The following is a 10,116-nucleotide window of genomic DNA, read 5'->3' on the forward strand; positions in this document are numbered from 1 at the left end:
CAGAGCATTGTGTCCTCCTGGAGAGGGACATGCTGGAGGTATGGATAATGTATGATTACCAGCACCTGTGGGGAGCTAGGTAACTCATAAGAAAGGTGTCACCACAGGTGCTGTCAATCCTACATTACCAGGGAAGTCCAGGAACAGAGCATTGTGTCCTCCTGGAGAGAAGCATGCTGGGAGGTATGGATAATGTATGTTTGCCAGCACCTGTGGGGAGCTAGATAACTGATAAGAAAGGTGTCACCACAGGTGCTGGCAATCCTACATTACCAGGGAAGCCCAGGAGCAGAGCATTGTGTCCTCCTGGAGAGGGGCATGCTGGGAGGTATGGATAATGTATGATTGCCAGCACCTGTGGGGAGCGGGGTAACTGATAAGAAAGGTGTCACCACAGGTGCTGGCAATCATACATTACCAGGGAAGTCCAGGAGCAGAGCATTGTGTCATCCTGGAGAGGGGCATGCTGGGAGGTATGGATAATGTATGATTGCCAGCACCTGTGGGGAGCTAGGTAACTGATAAGAAAGGTGTCACCACAGGTGCTGGCAATCATACATTACCAGGGAAGCCCAGGAACAGAGCATTGTGTCCTTCTGGAGAGGGGCATGCTGGGAGGTATGGATAATGTATGATTGCCAGCACCTGTGGGGAGCGGGGTAACTGATAAGAAAGGTGTCACCACAGGTGCTGGCAATCATACATTACCAGGGAAGCCCAGGAACAGAGCATTATGTCCTCCTGGAGAGGGGCATGCTGGGAGGTATGGATAATGTATGATTGCCAGCACCTGTGGGGAGCTAGGTAACTGACTGGAAATGTGTCACCACAGGTGCTGGCAATCATACATTACCAGGGAAGCCCAGGAACAGAGTATTGTGTCCTCCTGGAGAGGGGCATGCTGGGAGGTATGGATAATGTAGGATTACCAGCACCTGTGGGGAGCTAGGTAACTGATAAGAAAGGTGTCACCACAGGTGCTGGCAATCATACATTACCAGGGAGGTCCAGGAACAGAGCATTGTGTCCTCCTGGAGAGGGGCATGCTGGGAGGTATGGATAATGTATGATTGCCATCACCTGTGGGGATCTAGGTAACTGATAAGAAAGGTGTCACTACAGGTGCTGGCTATAATACATTACCAGGGAAGTCCAGGAGCAGAGCACTGTGTCCTCCTGGAGAGGGACATGCTGGGAGGTATGGATAATGTATGATTACCAGCACCTGTGGGGAGCCAGGTAACTGATAAGAAAGGTGTCACCACAGGTGCTGGCAATCATACATTACCAGGGAAGCCCAGGAACAGAGCATTGTGTCCTCCTGGAGAGGGGCATGCTGGGAAGTATTGATAATGTATGATTACCAGCACCTGTGGGGAGCTAGGTAACTCATAAGAAAGGTGTCACCACAGGTGCTGTCAATCCTACATTACCAGGGAAGTCCAGGAACAGAGCATTGTGTCCTCCTGGAGAGGGGCATGCTGAGAGGTATGGATAATGTATGATTGCCAGCACCTGTGGGGAGCTAGATAACTGATAAGAAAGGTGTCACCACAGGTGCTGGCAATCATACATTACCAGGGAAGCCCAGGAGCAGAGCATTGTGTCCTCCTGGAGAGGGGCATGCTGGGAGGTATGGATAATGTATGATTGCCAGCACCTGTGGGGAGCGGGGTAACTGATAAGAAAGGTGTCACCACAGGTGCTGTCAATCCTACATTACCAGGGAAGTCCAGGAACAGAGCATTGTGTCCTCCTGGAGAGGGGCATGCTGGGAGGTATGGATAATGTATGATTGCCAGCACCTGTGGTGAGCTAGATAACTGATAAGACAGGTGTCACCACAGGTGCTGGCAATCATATATTACCAGGGAAGTCCAGGAACAGAGCATTGTGTCCTCCTGGAGAGGGGCATGCTGGGAGGTATGGATAATGTATGATTGCCATCACCTGTGGGGAGCTAGGTAACTGATAAGAAAGGTGTCACCACAGGTGCTGGCAATCCTACATTACCAGGGAAGTCCAGGAGCAGAGCATTGTGTCCTCCTGGAGAGGGGCATGCTGGGAGGTATGGATAATGTAGGATTGCCAGCACCTGTGGGGAGCCAGGTAACTGATAAGAAAGGTGTCACCACAGGTGCTGGCAATCATACATTACCAGGGAAGCCCAGGAACAGAGCATTGTGTCCTCCTGGAGAGGGGCATGCTGGGAGGTAGGGATAATGTATGATTGCCATCACCTGTGGGAAGCTAGGTAACTGATAAGAAAGGTGTCACCACAGGTGCTGGCAATCATACATTACCAGGGAAGCCCAGGAACAGAGCATTGTGTCATCCTGGAGAGGGGCATGCTGGGAGGTATGGATAATGTATGATTGCCAGCACCTGTGGGGAGCTAAGTAACTGATAAGAAAGGTGTCACCACAGGTGCTGGCAATCATACATTACCAGGGAAGCCCAGGAACAGAGCATTGTGTCCTCCTGGAGAGGGGCATGCTGGGAGGTATGGATAATGTATGATTGCCAGCACCTGTGGGGAGCGGGGTAACTGATAAGAAAGGTGTCACCACAGGTGCTGGCAATCATACATTACCAGGGAAGTCCAGGAGCAGAGCATTGTGTCCTCCTGGAGAGAGGCATGCTGGGAGGTATGGATAATGTAGGATTGCCAGCACCTGTGGGGAGCTAGGTAACTGATAAGAGAGGTGTCACCACAGGTGCTGGCAATCATACATTACCAGGGAAGCCCAGGAACAGAGCATTGTGTCCTCCTGGAGAGGGGCATGCTGGGGGGTATGGATAATGTATGATTGCCAGCACTTGTGGGGAGCTAGGTAACTGATAAGAAAGGTGTCACCACAGGTGCTGGCAATCATACATTACCAGGAAAGCCCAGAAATAGAGCATTGTGTCCTCCTGGAGAGGGCCATGCTGGGAGGTATGGATAATGTAGAATTGCCAGCACCTGTGGGAAGCTAGGTAACTGATAAGAAAGGTGTCACCACAGGTGCTGGCAATCATACATTACCAGGGAAGCCCAGGAACAGAGCATTGTGTCCTCCTGGAGAGGAGCAAGCTGGGAGATATGGATAATGTATGATTGCCAGCACCTGTGGGGAGCTAGGTAACTGATAAGAAAGGTGTCACCACAGGTGCTGGCAATCATACATTACCAGGGAAGTCCAGGAGCAGAGCATTGTGTCCTCCTGGAGAGGGGCATGCTGGGAGGTATGGATAATGTAGGATTGCCATCACCTGTGGGGAGCTAGGTAACTGATAAGAAAGGTGTCACCATAGGTGCTGGCAATCATACATTACCAGGGAAGCCCAGGAGTAGAGCATTGTGTCCTCCTGGAGAGGGGCATGCTGGGAGGTATGGATAATGTATGATTGCCAGCACCTGTGGGGAGCTAGGTAACTGATAAGAAAGGTGTCACCACAGGTGATGGCAATCATACATTACCAGGGAAGTCCAGGAGCAGAGCATTGTGTCCTCCTGGAGAGGGGCATGCTGGGAGGTATGGATAATGTATGATTGCCAGCACCTGTGGGGACCTAGGTAACTGATAAGAAAGGTTGTACCACAGGTGCTGGCAATTATACATTACCAGGGAAGCTCAGGAACAGAGCATTGTGTCCTCCTGGAGAGGGGCATGCTGGGAGGTATGGATAATGTATGATTGCCATCACCTGTGGGGAGCTAGGTAACTGATAAGAAAGGTGTCACCACAGGTGCTGGCAATCATACATTACCAGGGAAGCCCAGGAACAGAGCATTGTGTCCTCCTGGAGAGGGGCATGCTGGGAGGTATGGATAATGTAGGATTGCCATCACCTGTGGGGAGCTAGGTAACTGATAAGAAAGGTGTCACCACAGGTGCTGGCAATCCTACATTACCAGGGAAGTCCAGGAGCAGAGCATTGTGTCCTCCTGGAGAGGGGCATGCTGGGAGGTATGGATAATGTAGGATTGCCAGCACCTGTGGGGAGCTAGGTAACTGATAAGAAAGGAGTCACCACAGGTGGTGGCAATCCTACATTACCAGGGAAGCCCAGGAACAGAGCATGGTGTCCTCCTGGAGAGGGGCATGCTGGGAGGTATGGATAATGTATGATTGCCAGCACCTGTGGGGAGCTAGGTAACTGATAAGAAAGGTGTCACCACAGGTGCTGGCAATCATACATTACCAGGGAAGCCCAGGAACAGAGCATTGTGTCCTCCTGGAGAGGGGCATGCTGGGAGGTATGGATAATGTATGATTGCCAGCACCTGTGGGGAGCTAGGTAACTGATAAGAAAGGTGTCACCACAGGTGATGGCAATCATACATTACCAGGGAAGTCCAGGAGCAGAGCATTGTGTCCTCCTGGAGAGGGGCATGCTGGGAGGTATGGATAATGTAGGATTGCCAGCACCTGTGGGGAGCTAGGTAACTGATAAGAAAGGTGTCACCACAGGTGGTGGCAATCATACATTACCAGGGAAGCCCAGGAACAGAGCATTGTGTCCTCCTGGAGAGGGGCATGCTGGGAGGTACACATGGAGGGGGTATCTAACTCATAGTTACCTCCCCTCCTGCATTCTGCAGGAGACTCCCTGAAATAGCAGTAATCTCCCTCTCTCCCTCATTAGTCTAGCAATCTCCCTCATGTCACCTAGCCCACATTACACTGTTACATCAGTTACCTCCCCTCCTGCATTCTGCAGGAGACTCCCTGACAGAGCAGCAATCTCCCTCTCTCCCTCATTAGTCTAGCAATCTCCCTCATGTCACCTAGCCCACATTACACTGTAACATCATAGTTACCTCCCCTCCTGCATTCTGCAGGAGACTCCCTGACATAGCAGCAATCTCCCTCTCTCCCTCATTAGTCCAGCAATCTCCCTCATGTCACCTAGCCCACATTACACTGTTACATCATAGTTACCTCCCCTCCTGCATTCTGCAGGAAACTCCCTGATATAGCAGCAATCTCTCTCTCTCCCTCATTAGTCTAGCAATCTCCCTCATGTCACCTAGCCCACATTACACTGTTACATCATAGTTACCTCCCCTCCTGCATTCTACAGGAGACTCCCTGATATAGCAGCAATCTCCCTCTCTCCCTCATTAGTCTAGCAATCTCCCTCATGTCACCTAGCCCACATTACAATGTTACATCATAGTTACCTCCCCTCCTGCATTCTGCAGGAGACTCCATGACATAACAGCAATCTCCCTCTCTCCCTCATTAGTCTAGCAATCTCCCTCATGTCACCTAGCCCACATTACACTGTGACATCATAGTTACCTCCCCTCCTGCATTCTGCAGGAGACTCCCTGACATAGCGGCAATCTCCCTCTCTCCCTCATTAGTCTAGCAATCTCCCTCATGTCACCTAGCCCACATTACACTGTTAAATCATAGTTACCTCCCCTCCTGCATTCTGCAGGAGACTCCCTGATATAGCAGCAATCTCCCTCTCTCCCTCATTAGTCTAGCAATCTCCCTCATGTCACCTAGCCCACATTACACTGTTACATTATAGTTACCTCCCCTCCTGCATTCTGCAGGAGATTCCCTGACATAGCAGCAATCTCCCTCTCTCCCTCATTAGTCTAACAATCTCCCTCATGTCACCTAGCCCACATTACACTGTTACATTATTGGGGAAAAAAGGAATGAGAGATAGATACATTTACATTGAATCATCAGCACCATTTCCCAGCACATTACCAAGTATAGTAGCTCTTACTAACTGCTTTGGGGCTCATCTACATTTGGATAAAGTCATTTTAAAAGATTCCCCTCAGACCCACGTGCACAATCTCTTTTCACAATGTCTCCATATATGGAACAAGACACGCCCTTTGGGTGGAGCATGACATGCCCCCTGAATGGGGTGCCGTGCAAAATTCTACAACCAACTATAATCTCCCTGAAACTAGTTTTCAAAAGTAGGCAAGTATGATCTATCTCCCCCATACAAGGTATATTCAGGTATAACCAGTGCTGTGTAACTGTCACATTATATATATATATATATCATACCTCCCAACACTCCCGATTTTAGCGGGACAGTCCCGATTATCAGGGCCGGTCCCGCTGTCCCACCCGTGGCCGGCAGTGTCCCGCGGGCGGGGGAGGTTGCCATGGGAGATTATCACTGTATACCTCCCCCGCCCGCAGGACACTGCGGGCTGTATCACTGACACTGTGCCTGCCTGTGTGCGCACTGTGCATAGCCGCCCCGCTCGCCGCGGCGCTCCCTGGGGCACGGAGGATGGAAATATCTGCCACATGTGCGCACCATGTATGTGAAACATCCCCAGGCTTCGCCTCCTGGCAGCTATTGTAGCTACTACATGATCTGATTGAATAGACGCAGAGGCGTAGGGAGGGCGGAGCCACCGGAGCTCATGCCCTGGGCGCAGATTGGCTGAATGGCGCCGCCGGCCCGCCCCCCCTCCGCAAATGATGCCTGCACTAGAAGTGTCACGCCGCCGGGCAGTGTGCGCAGCGCCGGCTGCTGCCCTGCCCGGCTCCTGCTCTGCCCTGCTCGCCCGGTCCCTGCCGCCAAGCGTCACAGGCGGTAGGGCCAGGGGCGGGCTGACAGTGACACTCCGACCTCTGTCTGAATTGCTGCTGCTGCTCGGTCCGGCTTCCGAGCAGCGCAGCTGCACACTACAGACTCCTCCCACTGCCCGAGTCACCTGTCTCTGACTGCCTCCCTCCTCCCAGGCTACAGCAGCGCCATCAGTTACAGTGTCTTATATAGCGCAGCAGATTCCGTTACAGTGTCTTATATAGCGCAGCAGATTCCGTTACAGTGTCTTATATAGCGCAGCAGATTCCGTTACAGTGTCTTATATAGCGCAGCAGATTCCGTTACAGTGTCTTATATAGCGCAGCCGATTCCGTTACAGTGTCTTATATAGTGCAGCAGATTCCGTTACAGTGTCTTATATAGCGCAGCAGATTCCGTTACAGTGTCTTATATAGCGCAGCAGATTCCGTTACAGCATCTTATATATCGCAGCAGATTCCGTTACAGGGTCTTATATAGCGCAGCAGATTCCGTTACAGCGTCTTATACAGCGCAGCAGATTCCGTTACAGTGTCTTATATAGCGCAGCAGATTCCGTTACAGCGTCTTATATAGTGCAGCAGATTCCGTCACAGTGTCTTATATAGCGCAGCAGATTCCGTTACAGCGTCTTATATAGCGCAGCAGATTCCGTTACAGTGTCTTATATAGCGCAGCAGATTCCGTTACAGCGTCTTATATAGCGTAGCAGATTCCGTTACAGTGTCTTATATAGCGCAGCAGATTCCGTTACAGCGTCTTATATAGCGCAGCAGATTCCGTTACAGTGTCTTATATAGCGCAGCATATTCCGTTACAGTGTCTTATATAGCGCAGCAGATTCCGTTACAGTGTCTTATATAGCGCAGCATATTCCGTTACAGTGTCTTATATAGCGCAGCAGATTCCGTTACAGCGTCTTATATAGCGCAGCACATTCCGTTACAGCGTCTTATATAGCGCAGCAGATTCCGTTACAGCGTCTTAAATAGCGCAGCAGATTCCGTTACAGCGTCTTATATGGCGCAGCAGATTCCGTTACAGCGTCTTATATAGCGCAGCAGATTCCGTTACAGTGTCTTATATAGCGCAGCAGATTCCGTTACAGCGTCTTATATAGCGCAGCAGATTCCGTCCCAGCGTCTTATATAGCGCAGCAGATTCCGTCACAGCGTCTTATATAGCGCAGCAGATTCCGTCACAGCGTATTATATAGCGCAGCAGATTCCGTTACAGCGTATTATATAGCGCAGCAGATTCCGTTACAGTGTTTTATATAGTGCAGCAGATTCCGTTACAGTGTCTTATATAGTGCAGCAGATTCCGTTACAGCGTATTATATAGCGCAGCAGATTCCGTTACAGTGTTTTATATAGCGCAGCAGATTCCGTTACAGTGTCTTATATAGCGCAGCAGATTCCGTTACAGTGTCTTATATAGCGCAGCAGATTCCGTTAGTGTCTTATATAGCGCAGCAGATTCCGTTACAGTGTCTTATATAGCGCAGCAGATTCCGTTACAGTGTTTTATATAGCGCAGCAGATTCCGTTACAGTGTCTTATATAGTGCAGCAGATTCCGTTACAGTGTCTTATATAGCGCAGCAGATTCCGTTAGTGTCTTATATAGCGCAGCAGATTCCGTTACAGTGTCTTATATAGCGCAGCAGATTCCGTTACAGTGTCTTATATAGCGCAGCAGATTCCGTTACAGTGTTTTATATAGTGCAGCAGATTCCGTTACAGTGTCTTATATAGCGCAGCAGATTCTGTTACAGCGTATTATATAGCGCAGCAGATTCCGTTACAGTGTTTTATATAGCGCAGCAGATTCCGTTACAGTGTCTTATATAGCGCAGCAGATTCCGTTAGTGTCTTATATAGCGCAGCAGATTCCGTTACAGTGTCTTATATAGCGCAGCAGATTCCGTTACAGTGTTTTATATAGTGCAGCAGATTCCGTTACAGTGTCTTATATAGCGCAGCAGATTCCGTTACAGTGTCTTATATAGTGCAGCAGATTCCGTTACAGCGTATTATATAGCGCAGCAGATTCCGTTACAGTGTTTTATATAGCGCAGCAGATTCCGTTACAGTGTCTTATATAGTGCAGCAGATTCCGTTACAGTGTCTTATATAGCGCAGCAGATTCCGTTAGTGTCTTATATAGCGCAGCAGATTCCGTTACAGTGTCTTATATAGCGCAGCAGATTCCGTTACAGTGTTTTATATAGTGCAGCAGATTCCGTTACAGTGTCTTATATAGCGCAGCAGATTCCGTTACAGTGTCTTATATAGTGCAGCAGATTCCGTTACAGCGTATTATATAGCGCAGCAGATTCCGTTACAGTGTCTTATATAGCGCAGCAGATTCCGTTACAGTGTCTTATATAGCGCAGCAGATTCCGTTACAGTGTCTTATATAGTGCAGCAGATTCCGTTACAGTGTCTTATATAGCGCAGCAGATTCCGTTAGTGTCTTATATAGCGCAGCAGATTCCGTTACAGTGTCTTATATAGCGCAGCAGATTCCGTTACAGTGTTTTATATAGCGCAGCAGATTCCGTTACAGCGTCTTATATAGCGCAGCAGATTCCGTTACAGCGTCTTATATAGTGCAGCAGATTCCGTTACAGTGTCTTATATAGCGCAGCAGATTCCGTTACAGTGTCTTATATAGCGCAGCAGATTCCGTTACAGTGTCTTATATAGCGCAGCAGATTCCGTTACAGCGTCTTATATAGCGTAGCAGATTCCGTTACAGTGTCTTATATAGCGCAGCAGATTCCGTTACAGTGTCTTATATAGTGCAGCAGATTCCGTTACAGTGTTTTATATAGCGCAGCAGATTCCGTTACAGCGTCTTATATAGCGCAGCAGATTCCGTTACAGTGTCTTATATAGCGCAGCAGATTCCGTTACAGTGTCTTATATAGTGCAGCAGATTCCGTTACAGCGTCTTATATAGCGCAGCAGATTCCGTTACAGTGTTTTATATAGTGCAGCAGATTCCGTTAGTGTCTTATATAGCAGCAGATTCCGTTACAGCGTCTTATATAGCGCAGCAGATTCCGTTACAGCGTCTTATATAGTGCAGCAGATTCCGTTACAGTGTTTTATATAGCGCAGCAGATTCCGTTACAGCGTCTTATATAGCGCAGCAGATTCCGTTACAGTGTCTTATATAGCGCAGCAGATTCCGTTACAGTGTCTTATATAGTGCAGCAGATTCCGTTACAGCGTCTTATATAGCGCAGCAGATTCCGTTACAGTGTTTTATATAGTGCAGCAGATTCCGTTAGTGTCTTATATAGCAGCAGATTCCGTTACAGCGTCTTATATAGCGCAGCAGATTCCGTTACAGCGTTTTTTAAGTTTTTTCTTTTCAAATGTGACATGCCAACACATGTTAGCCACGCCCCCAATTCATTACCGGGGGGGGGGGGGGGGCGCGAAATATGCCATTGCTCCGGGCACCATGGCGCCTAGCTACACCGCTGAATAGACGCTGTGCGGCCGTAAATGTGGGCGTGGTCTAATTTGCATAAGCC

The sequence above is a fragment of the Crinia signifera genome, chromosome 5 (assembly GCF_055691185.1).
Source record: "Crinia signifera chromosome 5, ASM5569118v1, whole genome shotgun sequence".
Classification (NCBI taxonomy): domain Eukaryota; kingdom Metazoa; phylum Chordata; class Amphibia; order Anura; family Myobatrachidae; genus Crinia; species Crinia signifera.